This window comes from Balaenoptera acutorostrata, chromosome 2, assembly GCF_949987535.1.
Source record: "Balaenoptera acutorostrata chromosome 2, mBalAcu1.1, whole genome shotgun sequence".
Taxonomy (NCBI): domain Eukaryota; kingdom Metazoa; phylum Chordata; class Mammalia; order Artiodactyla; family Balaenopteridae; genus Balaenoptera; species Balaenoptera acutorostrata.
Genome location: NC_080065.1, coordinates 184602656 through 184612980, shown reverse-complemented (window position 1 = coordinate 184612980; position 10325 = coordinate 184602656).

Below are 10325 nucleotides of genomic sequence, written 5' to 3'. Positions count from 1 at the left end.
GTCTCCACGCAGATGAGGCCAGGACGACTGGGCGCGCCGCGCCAGTGCGGGGTGGGCGGGAGGGCGCCTCGCAGTCCCGCGTCCCGCCACCGTGACCCACGCACACCCGCGGGCAAGGATTCAGGTCTGGGTCCCGCTTTGTGCAAGCAGCTTTTATGGGGAAGGGGGCCCCGACACCGCCCAGCCCCACAGCACACACAAGCAACCCCTCCCAGGGCCCCACTCCTCTGTACTCCAAGCCCACCTGCCTGGGAGCCCCGGCCCAGCCGCTGGCACCTGGCTCGCTAGCAGGCCTCCTTTCCGGGCTGCGACCCCCTCTTTCAGGCCATGTAGGATGTGTTCTCGGCCCCAGCCCGAGATCCACAGAGGCACGGCCTTCACCTCTGCCTGCCCTCACGTTCCCAGGTGCAAACCCTTCCGAGCCTACGGAACCTCTGACGGCCACAAAGCCACGAGACACGCCCCCTCGGGCTTGTTCGGAAGCGCCCCTACCCCCAAGTGCTCACTCCCAGGCCCTCGCTCCCAGCCCCTGCAGGACGCAAGACTCAGGGTCCGGCGACACTCCCCTCGGCAGACCCTTCTCCTCTGCCAGACCCTTCTCCTCTGCCGCCTCCTGGGATGGCTGGTGTTAGGTGAGCGCTTACTCCGCGCCCAGCGCTCGGGCAGCAGTGGGCTCCCAGCCACACCCCCAGCAGCAGGCCTGTTCTCCCGCTCACACGGTCCACCAGGGGGCCCTCCAGCCAGCGCGGAGAGGCACGTTCGCGAGCACACCTGCGGCAGCCGGCGGGCCAAGGATCCAGGAGGCGCCGTGCAGAGACGGGCGTGACCGGGCACAGCAGGGAAGGGGCTCTGTGTGAGCCGCAAGCCTGGGCACAGCCCGCGTTGACAGGGGCTGCGGCGGTAGACGCACCGTGTTGGCCCCCACGCCCCGACGTCCACGGGGCTCCCGGCGGGCAGCCAGGGGCAAAACCAGAGACCCTGGTGTGTGTACTCCCCACCCTGGCCCCCAGCCCACACGCGATGCCAGAGGCCCCACCGCAGCTCACCCGGCCGGGCCCACAGCAGCTGAGCAGGCGTGTGGCCACCGCGGGGAGGCGGGTGAGGAGTCCTAGACCCTGAGCCTCCCAGGGACAGGACGCCAGCCCTGCTCACCCCACGAACGAGAGCAGCCACCCCCAGCATGCACGGAGAGGTCGCCCCACCATCCACACGACGGTTATCCTGGGTCCCCTCCTGACCTCACGGGGGACGGCAAGAGCGAGTCCCCCGCTGACCTGGGGGGAGCAGGGGTAACAGAGAGTGGACACAGGGCTAAAACCAGAGCCAAACGTTGCCAGGAGCCTGGGAGTCTGCAGGTGCCCCCCGGCACACCTGGGGGACCAGGAGGCAGGTGTGTGTGATGCCAGCCCTGATGCAAGCACCGAAGCTAAAACTCATCATGGGTGGCGGGGGGGGGGGTACCCAGTCCTTGACCCGACCCTAAAACAAAGCCAGTCTCAACCCAACCAACATGGCCCTCAGGTCCTCCCTGGGGCACCTGGACTCTCCCCCCACGCAGGGAAGGCCCTACAGGGGTGTGGGCTCTGCTCAGACCCTCACGGCCAACTTAAATTCCACAGGCCCCGCTGAGCCCCGACCCACCCCCCTCGCCGCCCCAGGCCAGTCCCCAGGCGGCCCCTGGCCTGCCTTCCAGCTCAGGTGAGTTACCTGTCATGTTCCTTGGGGGGGTCCTCCATCTCGTCAGGGCCCGGGCCAGGTCCCCCTCGCGGAGGCCCCGGGAACCCCCTTCTCTGAGCGCCTCCACCCAGTGATGTCACAGTCCCTGGCCGACATCACGGGCACAGCCCTGGCCCAGAGGCAGGGCCAGTCTGGGGTGGAGGTGGGCAGCTTCCCTCCTGGGGGCGGCCTCTCGGAGGCTGCCCGGCTCCACCGCACACGGCAGGCCCTGGTGGGTGCCGCCTGGAAAACGCCGGGACCCTGGTGGGATCACGGCTGCGGCCCCCCTGAGGCATCTCCGGACACGCGTGTCCCTCCATCAGGCTGAGCCCATTTCCATCCCATGGGGCCTTGGTGACACGTGTAGGGAGGGCCTCCTCCCTAGGGTCACCCAGAGCTGGGGTTGGCGCCCCAGCAGCCGTGAGCACCCCAAGCGTCAGGTCTTGGTGCCTATGCACCGCTCCCCAAGAGGGACCCGGACCCTGGAGACGTGCCGGCCCTGGGGCCGCAGCCTAGAAGCTTGAGGTCACCGCAACGTGGAGTTACAGCACAGAGTTAGGAAGTGGCCCTAAAACAGTGACCAGCCCCCAGGACGAGGTCGACACCTAAATGAATTAGGCAGAAATGGGTCACAACACACTGACCCATACAGACAATGGAACACAACCCTGAGTAGACGGGAGAGGAAGGGGCACCCCACCTGGCAGACGCTGCAGGTAACCGCCACCGGCAACGCTGGAGCACGCTGAGGCCGCGGCCCGGCGTCACCTTCTTAGCGACCACAAGGAAAAGTCCGTGTGCGGCACAAGCCGGCCCGCGGCCCCGAGAGGAGGCGCAGGGCTGCTGCCCAGACCCTGCGCCCCATGGAGAAAGGTGTGGAAGGGAGCCAGACCTCACGCTCGGGGGCAGCCACAGGCTCGGGGTCATGGAGAGCAGGTGTGGGCAGAGATGCACAGGTGCAGCCAAGTCACAGACCAGCCCAGGAGGACTGGGGAACTGAGAGCGCTTTCCTTCAAACTTCTCCACAGACGTGAAACGTTCTCACGACAGACCCCGCAGCCTCAGCCCAGAAGTCACCGGGCGCTTCTGCGCAGGGGCGACTCGAGAACCTACCGGAGGAGCGCTCGGCAGTGACCCCTGGACACGGCACCTGGGACGAGCTGAGGTGCTGCGTCGCTCACAATGCTGGGAACGGGTGGGCCCGGGCCACGGGGCCACGGGCTCACTGGACTGTTCTCCCTACGTCTGGGCACGTTTAAAAGTCCCCCAACAGAGAGCTAAAAGGAGGACAGGAGGGGGTCGGGGAGGGACACAGAAGGCATCTGGTCACGGGGACGGCGGGCATCCAAACCCGCCAGGTGGGTTCCACCTGATGCCAGGTAGAACACAAGACAACTGGAGGCGCAGAGACAGGGCCGGGCCGGCCGCACGGGCGTGACTGGCCGTCCTGCCCCAGCGCACGGGCACCCACTAACAGAAGGCAAACCCACAGAAGCGCGCTCGGTGGCACCAGGCACGTGCCAGGAGCTCGGCACCGCCAGGGCTGCCGCACAGCGTCCTGGACGAGCAGATCTGGAACCTTCCATCACCGCGGAGGCTGGCCTCTCCCTGCAGCCCCTCTGCCAAGGCCTTGTCCACACCTTTGCGGTGAGCTAGCCGCCCGTGGAGGGGGCAGCAGCACCCCAGCCCACACGACGGGCCCTGCATGACCCCTCGTCCTGGGTGCTCAGATCAGTTGTGCCTGCACTGCAGCCCCGCATCGGTCCCAGGAGGGGGCTGAGCTGTGTCCCCCAAAGACACGTCCCACCCCTGGAGTCTGGGACTGTGACCTTATTTGCAAATGAGGGTGGGCCTGAAGCTGTGACGGGTGCCCTGTGAGGAGAAGAGACAGAGACAGGGAGACAGCCATGCCCCCCACCCCAGGAGAGCGGGCGACACCGGCACAGCCCGGGGGCCTGGGGCAGAGAGGACGTGGGGCAGCGTGGACTCTGGCTGAGGACAACATATGAACACAGGCCCATCAGCTGGGACACAGGCGGCGCCGAGGGGCTGGTCGTGGGCACACGGGGACCCTCTGAACTGATTCACAGGCTCTCTGTAAATCTAAAACTGTTCTAAAACAAAGTCTATTTAGGGACGTCCCTGGCGGTCCAGTGGGTAAGAGTCTGCCTTCCGATGCAGGGGACGCGGGTTCGATCCCTGGTCGAGGAACTAAGATCCCACATGCCGCGGGGCAACTAAGCCTGCCCACCACAACTACTAAGCCCACACGCTCTGGAGCCCATGCGCCACAACTAGAGAGAAGCCCGCACCGCAACAAAAGATCCCACGTGCCACAACTAAGGCCCAACACAGCCAAAAATAAATAAATAAATAATTTTAAAAAATAAAGTCTATTTAAAAAACAACCTACACCTCCTCTAGCAGCTCCCCCAGTACCCGCCCAGCACCCACTCCGGGCCTCACTCCAATGTCACCCACCCAGCCCCTCGAAGAGCACCACGGCGCTCACCGCCATCGACAGCAGCCCGTCCACCCAACGCGCTCCCCAGGGACACAGCAGGTCCCGGGGGGGAACATGGCGGCTACTCGCTGAAAGGGGTCCGAGAGCACAAGGGGCAGAGCAGGGAGGAAACGCGAAGGCCTCTGCGGGCCAGAACGTGGGGCGGGGACACGTGCGCCGATGGAAACGATGGAAACCTGGGCTCTCAGGCCAGGTGCCGGGAGAGGCACGTGAGGGCCCGCAGAAGCGGCCTCTGCGCTCCCAAAGCAAGGAAGCCACCCTGCAGCCCAGGGGCTCCTCTGTGCCTTCCCCACCCCGGCGAGCACGTGCAAACTTTCCTGAGCTCAGGAGCAGGGGGGAAAAGGGTGGGGAAGAGGGTTCTCAGCACATGCAGAGCCCCGGCTGGGCGCGGAAGGCGGGTTGCGGGGGGTGGGGGGACACGCAGACGCAGGGGCTGGAGAGACACACGAGGGAGGACATTAAGGGGCGCCCAGAGCACCTGCAAACTCGCCAGAAAACCACACCCACCGACCCACGCGGCCAGCCCCCCACCGGGTGAGGCGTCTGGGACAAAGACCCGGCCCCTCCCCTCAGGGCCGGGGGCAGCACGAGGCAGCTGCCTCTGGGAAGGAGGCCCAGCGCCTGCCCAATGGGCCGGGCTCCTGCATCCAGGCTGGAGCCTCCGCGGTCCTCCCTCCCCACCCCCCCCACCCAGACCTGGTGCACCGGGAGCTCGCCTGAGGCCCGCAGGCTGCAGCAGCGGGAGGGCCGGGCCTCGGGGACAGGAGCACTACCTCCCGAGAGGAAGGGCTTCGTTTCCCTTGGCGCAGCCTGAGACAGTCTCTCTCCCCGACACGGAGGAAACCTGCAGCCGATCCCGAGGGGGGCCGTCCACAGCGTGTGGCTGGACCCGCTTACAAACACGCCCGTGTTGTTCAGCCGTCTGGAAGGACTTCACCGACGCGTGGCTGGTGCCCACCTCCTAGATTCTGAGCGAGTTCTCAAGACATTCCCACACTTCGTCGTAACGTCCATTCTCCTCAATGTGCGTGTGGCTTTTGCTACTGAAAACACCAACGAGAGGACAGTGGTTTTGTGGTATCACAACTGGGGGGGCCACCTGGCCCTGTGGGGCCTGCCGGTCACTCCAGGCACCGGACGCGCCTGCTCAGAGGAGAGCAGGCAAAGGCACCAGGACCGAAGTCCACGGGCCAGCCCGTTGTCTGTGATGTCAAAGGGAAGGACCAGCCCCAGCGCCCACATGCTCCAAAGGGCTGGCATTCTGGAAAGTGCAAGGCAGTGGGAGAACGGTCTTCCAAAAGCCAGCCAGGGTTCCCAGGCTCTGAGGAGACAAAGACACCACCACAAAGGACAGACCCCAACCCAGGACAGGAGAGATGCTGGGAGAGGCCAGGACACAGAACCTGGAGAGGAAGTTGGCGGGGACGTGGACAAATGGGACCCTCACCCATGGCAGGTGGGGCAGAAGGTGGTGCAGCCGCCATGGAAAACAAGCAGCGGGTCCTCAAAAGTTAAACATGCAGTCAGTCACCACTCGACCTACTACGTGTCCACCTGGGGCAACTGAGAACACGTCCACGCAGACCTGTGTCCGCACATCCACAGCAGCATGACTCATGATGGCCAAGAGGTACACACGACCCAGACGTCCATCAACTGAGGAGTGAATAAATAATGTGGTCCCTCCACACACAGGAACATGACTCAGCCACGAAAAGGGGTGAAGCCCCGACACTCGCTACCACGTGGATGGACCGTGAGACCACGATGCTCCGTGAGAGAAGCCAGACACAGAAGGACACACAGGGTGAGATTCCACTGATGGGAAACGTCCAGAACAGGCCGATCCACAGACACAGAGAGTGGTGAGTGGTTGTCACGGGCTGGGGAGTGACTGCTCATGGGGACATGGCTCTTTTGGGGGTGATGGAATGTTCTGGAAATGATTCTAGTGACGGCTGCACAACTTGTGAATACACTAAAACCACCGAGGTGTACTCGCCAGCGAACTTCATGGTCTGGGAGTCGTACCTCAGCTAAAACCAGGGGCGTGTGTGGCATCTCCACAAAGCTGTCTGGAGGGGCACAGGGCGTGGGGCTTGGCAGGCAGCCCAGAGAACAGGGCTTGTCCAGCGCAGATCAAAGTCCGACGCACATGCAGCTGCCAGAGCCACGCCTCCCACTTCCGCCAGTTGAAGCAGCTTCTGTGACAGACACGCAATAAATCCTTCAGAGGAATCGAGGGGTTCGTGCCCACAGGAAGTAAGAGACGCAGACACCGGCGAGAAGGTGGGGAGAGGAGGAAGGGCTGACTCATGGCCTCAGTCCTTCCCAGCAGCCCTGGATAAGGCCCCAGGGGCGCAGAGGTGTTCCCACGATGGCCCAGGACGGGCTCACGCTCACCTGGGCACACTCGGGAGCTCCCTTCTCACCCCAGAACCGCCCCGCTGGCCTCTGGCCCCGCTCAGCGAGCAAGCAGCACCCCGACTTTGGTCCCCCAGATCGGCCGCGAGCTGGAGCAGCCTCCACTGCCCAGAGGCTGCATCAGAGTCACCAGATGCCCAGCCCACCCCCAGATGCGGAGGCCGGGGCGGGGCCTGCAGCCGCCTGGGAGCACCACCACCTCATCGCGAAGGTTCCCCTCCACACCCCGCAGGCCGGCCACTGGCCCCAACCCATTGAGGCCAACACAGCCCTGAGCCCCAGATGGTAGGCTTGCCACCAGCCCGGGGTGGCCAGACGTAGATAAAAACACAGGGCACCCAGCCGACACGGAAATTTAGATAAGCAACTAATAACTTCTACTACAAGTATGTCCAACGTGCTATTTGAGGCCTATTTATACTAAGCAATTTTCAGTGGTTTGTCTGAAACTAAAATTTCACTGGGCGCCCTGCACTTTTATCAGCTCCATGTGCCCATGCCTGACAGCAGCGCAGACAGCCTCTGGCAGGACTCCCATTCCCAGAGGCACTGATGTTTTCTACTCAAGTCTGTATATTTGTTAAAATCAAGCGTTTCCCATGAAAATTTAGCTTCCAAATGGTGATGAGCCACGAGTATGAAATATATACCCAAATAGGAAGGACATAAACTGCCTCAACAGTAACTTCTCATACCAATTAACGTTTCAATGATCATACCTCAGAAAACGAAATTAAATGACATAGACGGAGCGTCACCTGTTGCTTTCTACTTTTCAACCAGGTACCGGCACACTGTCCACCATCCACACGGCTTACATCCTGTCTGTGTTGTGGACCGGGGCTGGGGACCCTGAAAGATACCTGGGCCTCCAAAATACTCCGCACCGCCCGCAAGCTGGGTACCGTGGTGACCGTTTCCGACGGGGAAGCCTAGGCTGGGGTGCGAGAGGCGCCGGGCGCGCCCTGCAGCCCACCTGGGCGAGCGGCACTGCGCAGGGGCGTGTGGGGGCTGGCCGCGCCGGAGCCTCAGCTTTGGAGGGAAGGCCGTGGAGCGTCCAGGGGAGACGGTCTCCTGATCGGCTCTGCCCCCTTCATCTGGCCACAGAGGAAGCCCCAACTCCCCGGGCAGCAGCCTGGAGGCCAGGGGCGAAACCAGGAGGGAGCATGAGGGTCACCCTTGGACGAGCAGCAGGGCAGCCCGAGGTGAGGGGGCAGACACTGCCCCATGGGGGGACCTTGGCCGGCCACCACGTCCGGTCCACATGAGCCACATCCCTCTGGGCCTCCCCTCTGCCGGTCCCCTCCCCACCTGCTTCCACAGACTTCCAGCTCCTGGGGGCAAAGGTGGGCCTGTGGAGGCCCAGAGACGCACTCAGGGAGCACCTGAAACAGGCACCCACCGGGCCCTCAGCTGCAGCTCGCCGCAGGCTGCGGGGTGCAGGAAATACCCAGCTGGGGCGCTCGCCGGGCTGATCCTGCCGCCCTAACACCGGGCAGCGCCTGGGATGTTTGCGGCTGTCACGATGGGGCTGCCCTAGAGAACGACCCGGCCCCGACGCCCACAGTGCCGAGGGGAGAGACCTGGGTCTAGAAAAAGTCCCTCACACAGGTTCCCGCTAGACCCACGGCTGCAGCTTCAGGAAACAAGCAGCTCATGACTGAGAGCCAGCAGGCCGAGGGAAGGCCCAGGCCAGGGCGGGAGCTCCCCAAACTGCCCCCGTGCAGGCGTGAGAGCAAAGGTGGAGGCAGGCGCTGGTGGGGCGACAGGCGCACAGGGTGCCACGAGGGGTCCTGGGAGCTATCGGCACTGACCTGGGTCCCCCCCACCCCGGCCCGCTCGGGTTAAGCTACGTGAGCGGCTGGCTTCAAGGCCAGCCCGTCCGTGTGGGTGATCCCCGAGATGGTGCGGCCTGGCACACAGCACGGTCAAGTTTCTGTAAAGACACCAGTCTCCCAGCGTGGCCCCCTGAAATGACACCTAAGGCCTGTTGTAGAAGCAACGAGGAAGGGAGCCTGCACGTGTCCCCAGGCACCTGCCCCAACCTCAGCCCTCGCCACCCCACCGTCCCCCCATGAAAGCCCCTGGTCTTTCCGGAATTCTCTGCCTGGGATTCTTAATCTCAGCCTACCCGCCAGCCAGCTGCCCCGCTGTCCCGGCTGGGTCACCCACTGGGCGCCCAGCAGAGCTCTGCCACGTGCCCACCAGCCACGCCCTGGAACCACAGCGAGCAGAGCCCCCCATGACAGGTGTGGCCATGAGGGAGCACTGCAAACGCTCACCGGGGCCCCACAATGAGCGACGCTGCCCTGCAACCCTACGTCCTGCAGGGGGCTGGCGGGGGAGCGGCCTGGCCCCCAACACCAGGCGGGGCTGTCCCCTCATTCAGGAGGGCGGAAGTTCCACTTTTGGCTGTATTAGGTCTTCGCTGCGGTGCGCGGGCTTCTCGTTGCGGTGGTTTCTCTTTGTTGCGGAGCACGGGCTCTAGGCTCGCGGGCTTCAGTAGTTGTGGCTCGCGGGCTCTAGAGTGCGGGCTCAGTAGTTGTGGCGCACGGGCTTAGCTGCTCCGCGGCATGTGGGATCTTCCCAGACCAGGGCTCGAACCCGTGTCCCCTGCATTGGCAGGTGGATTCTTAACCACTGCGCCACCAGGGAAGTCCCCAAGAACAACTTTTTAAGACTGAGGTGCATCACGGACCGACGTAAAGTTGTGACATATACCGTATATCTATTTCTAGCTTTAAATAGCGATCCTACCGTGACCCAGGATAACCTGGGACCAGATCTAGCATCTGGGTGCCCCTGCCCGCCACCGGCAGGAGAGGCTCCGAGCAGCGGGAGGACGGCGGGCAGTTCTCCGTTCTCCAAAGGGCAGGCTGCTGGCGGGGGCACCAGGGAAGAGCAGTCCCGCACCAGGGGTGCTCAGGCACCGCGACACCTGCGCTTGCTGGGACCTCCTGGCACCCCGCACGCACTCTGCACGGGCTCTGCAGGCTGGGTCTCCGCAGTGAGGGGAGGGGTTCGCCCTCTGGAATTTAAGCACCGCGGTCTGTCCCGAGCAACCTGGCTTCTGCCGCTCACTGAAAGGGACTCACAGGAAGGGCTGCGTGACAGCAGGGCGGGCCCACATCCGTGGACCGTGCCAGGTACCAGGGGACGCATGGGGTTTGGAGAAGGAAGTGCTGCCACCAGCCACTCTCCCACCGGCCCTCTGCGTGGAGCCCCGCACTACAAAGGCAGGCATGGGCTTGGCCTGGGCCAGAAGCTCGTGTGGAAGATGGGGCAGGAGGGAGGGGCTGAGGCCAGGAGAGGAGACGGGTGCTCGCAGCCCCTGTGGGCCAGGGGAGCCCAGGGAGCCAGTCCTCCCGCCACCAGCCTCCTGCTCAGGCCGCAACCAGCGGGCACAGAGGTTCCCCAAGGAGCACAGGTCTTCCTACTGGAGGTCACTCAGGCCTCACCTCCTCATCTGTAGGACGGGCACTTGGGCCGTCGCCCAGCACAGGCCCCCCAAAGCTCCCGAACGGGGAAGGGCAGACAAGGAGCTGCCCGAGGTAGGGCCTTCCACACCTACCAGGCCTCGGGCCCGGTGGACCCTTCCTCCACGGCGGAAAGATTCCCAACCCGACGGCCAGAGCTCTCCTGAGCACACCCCCCTGCCTAG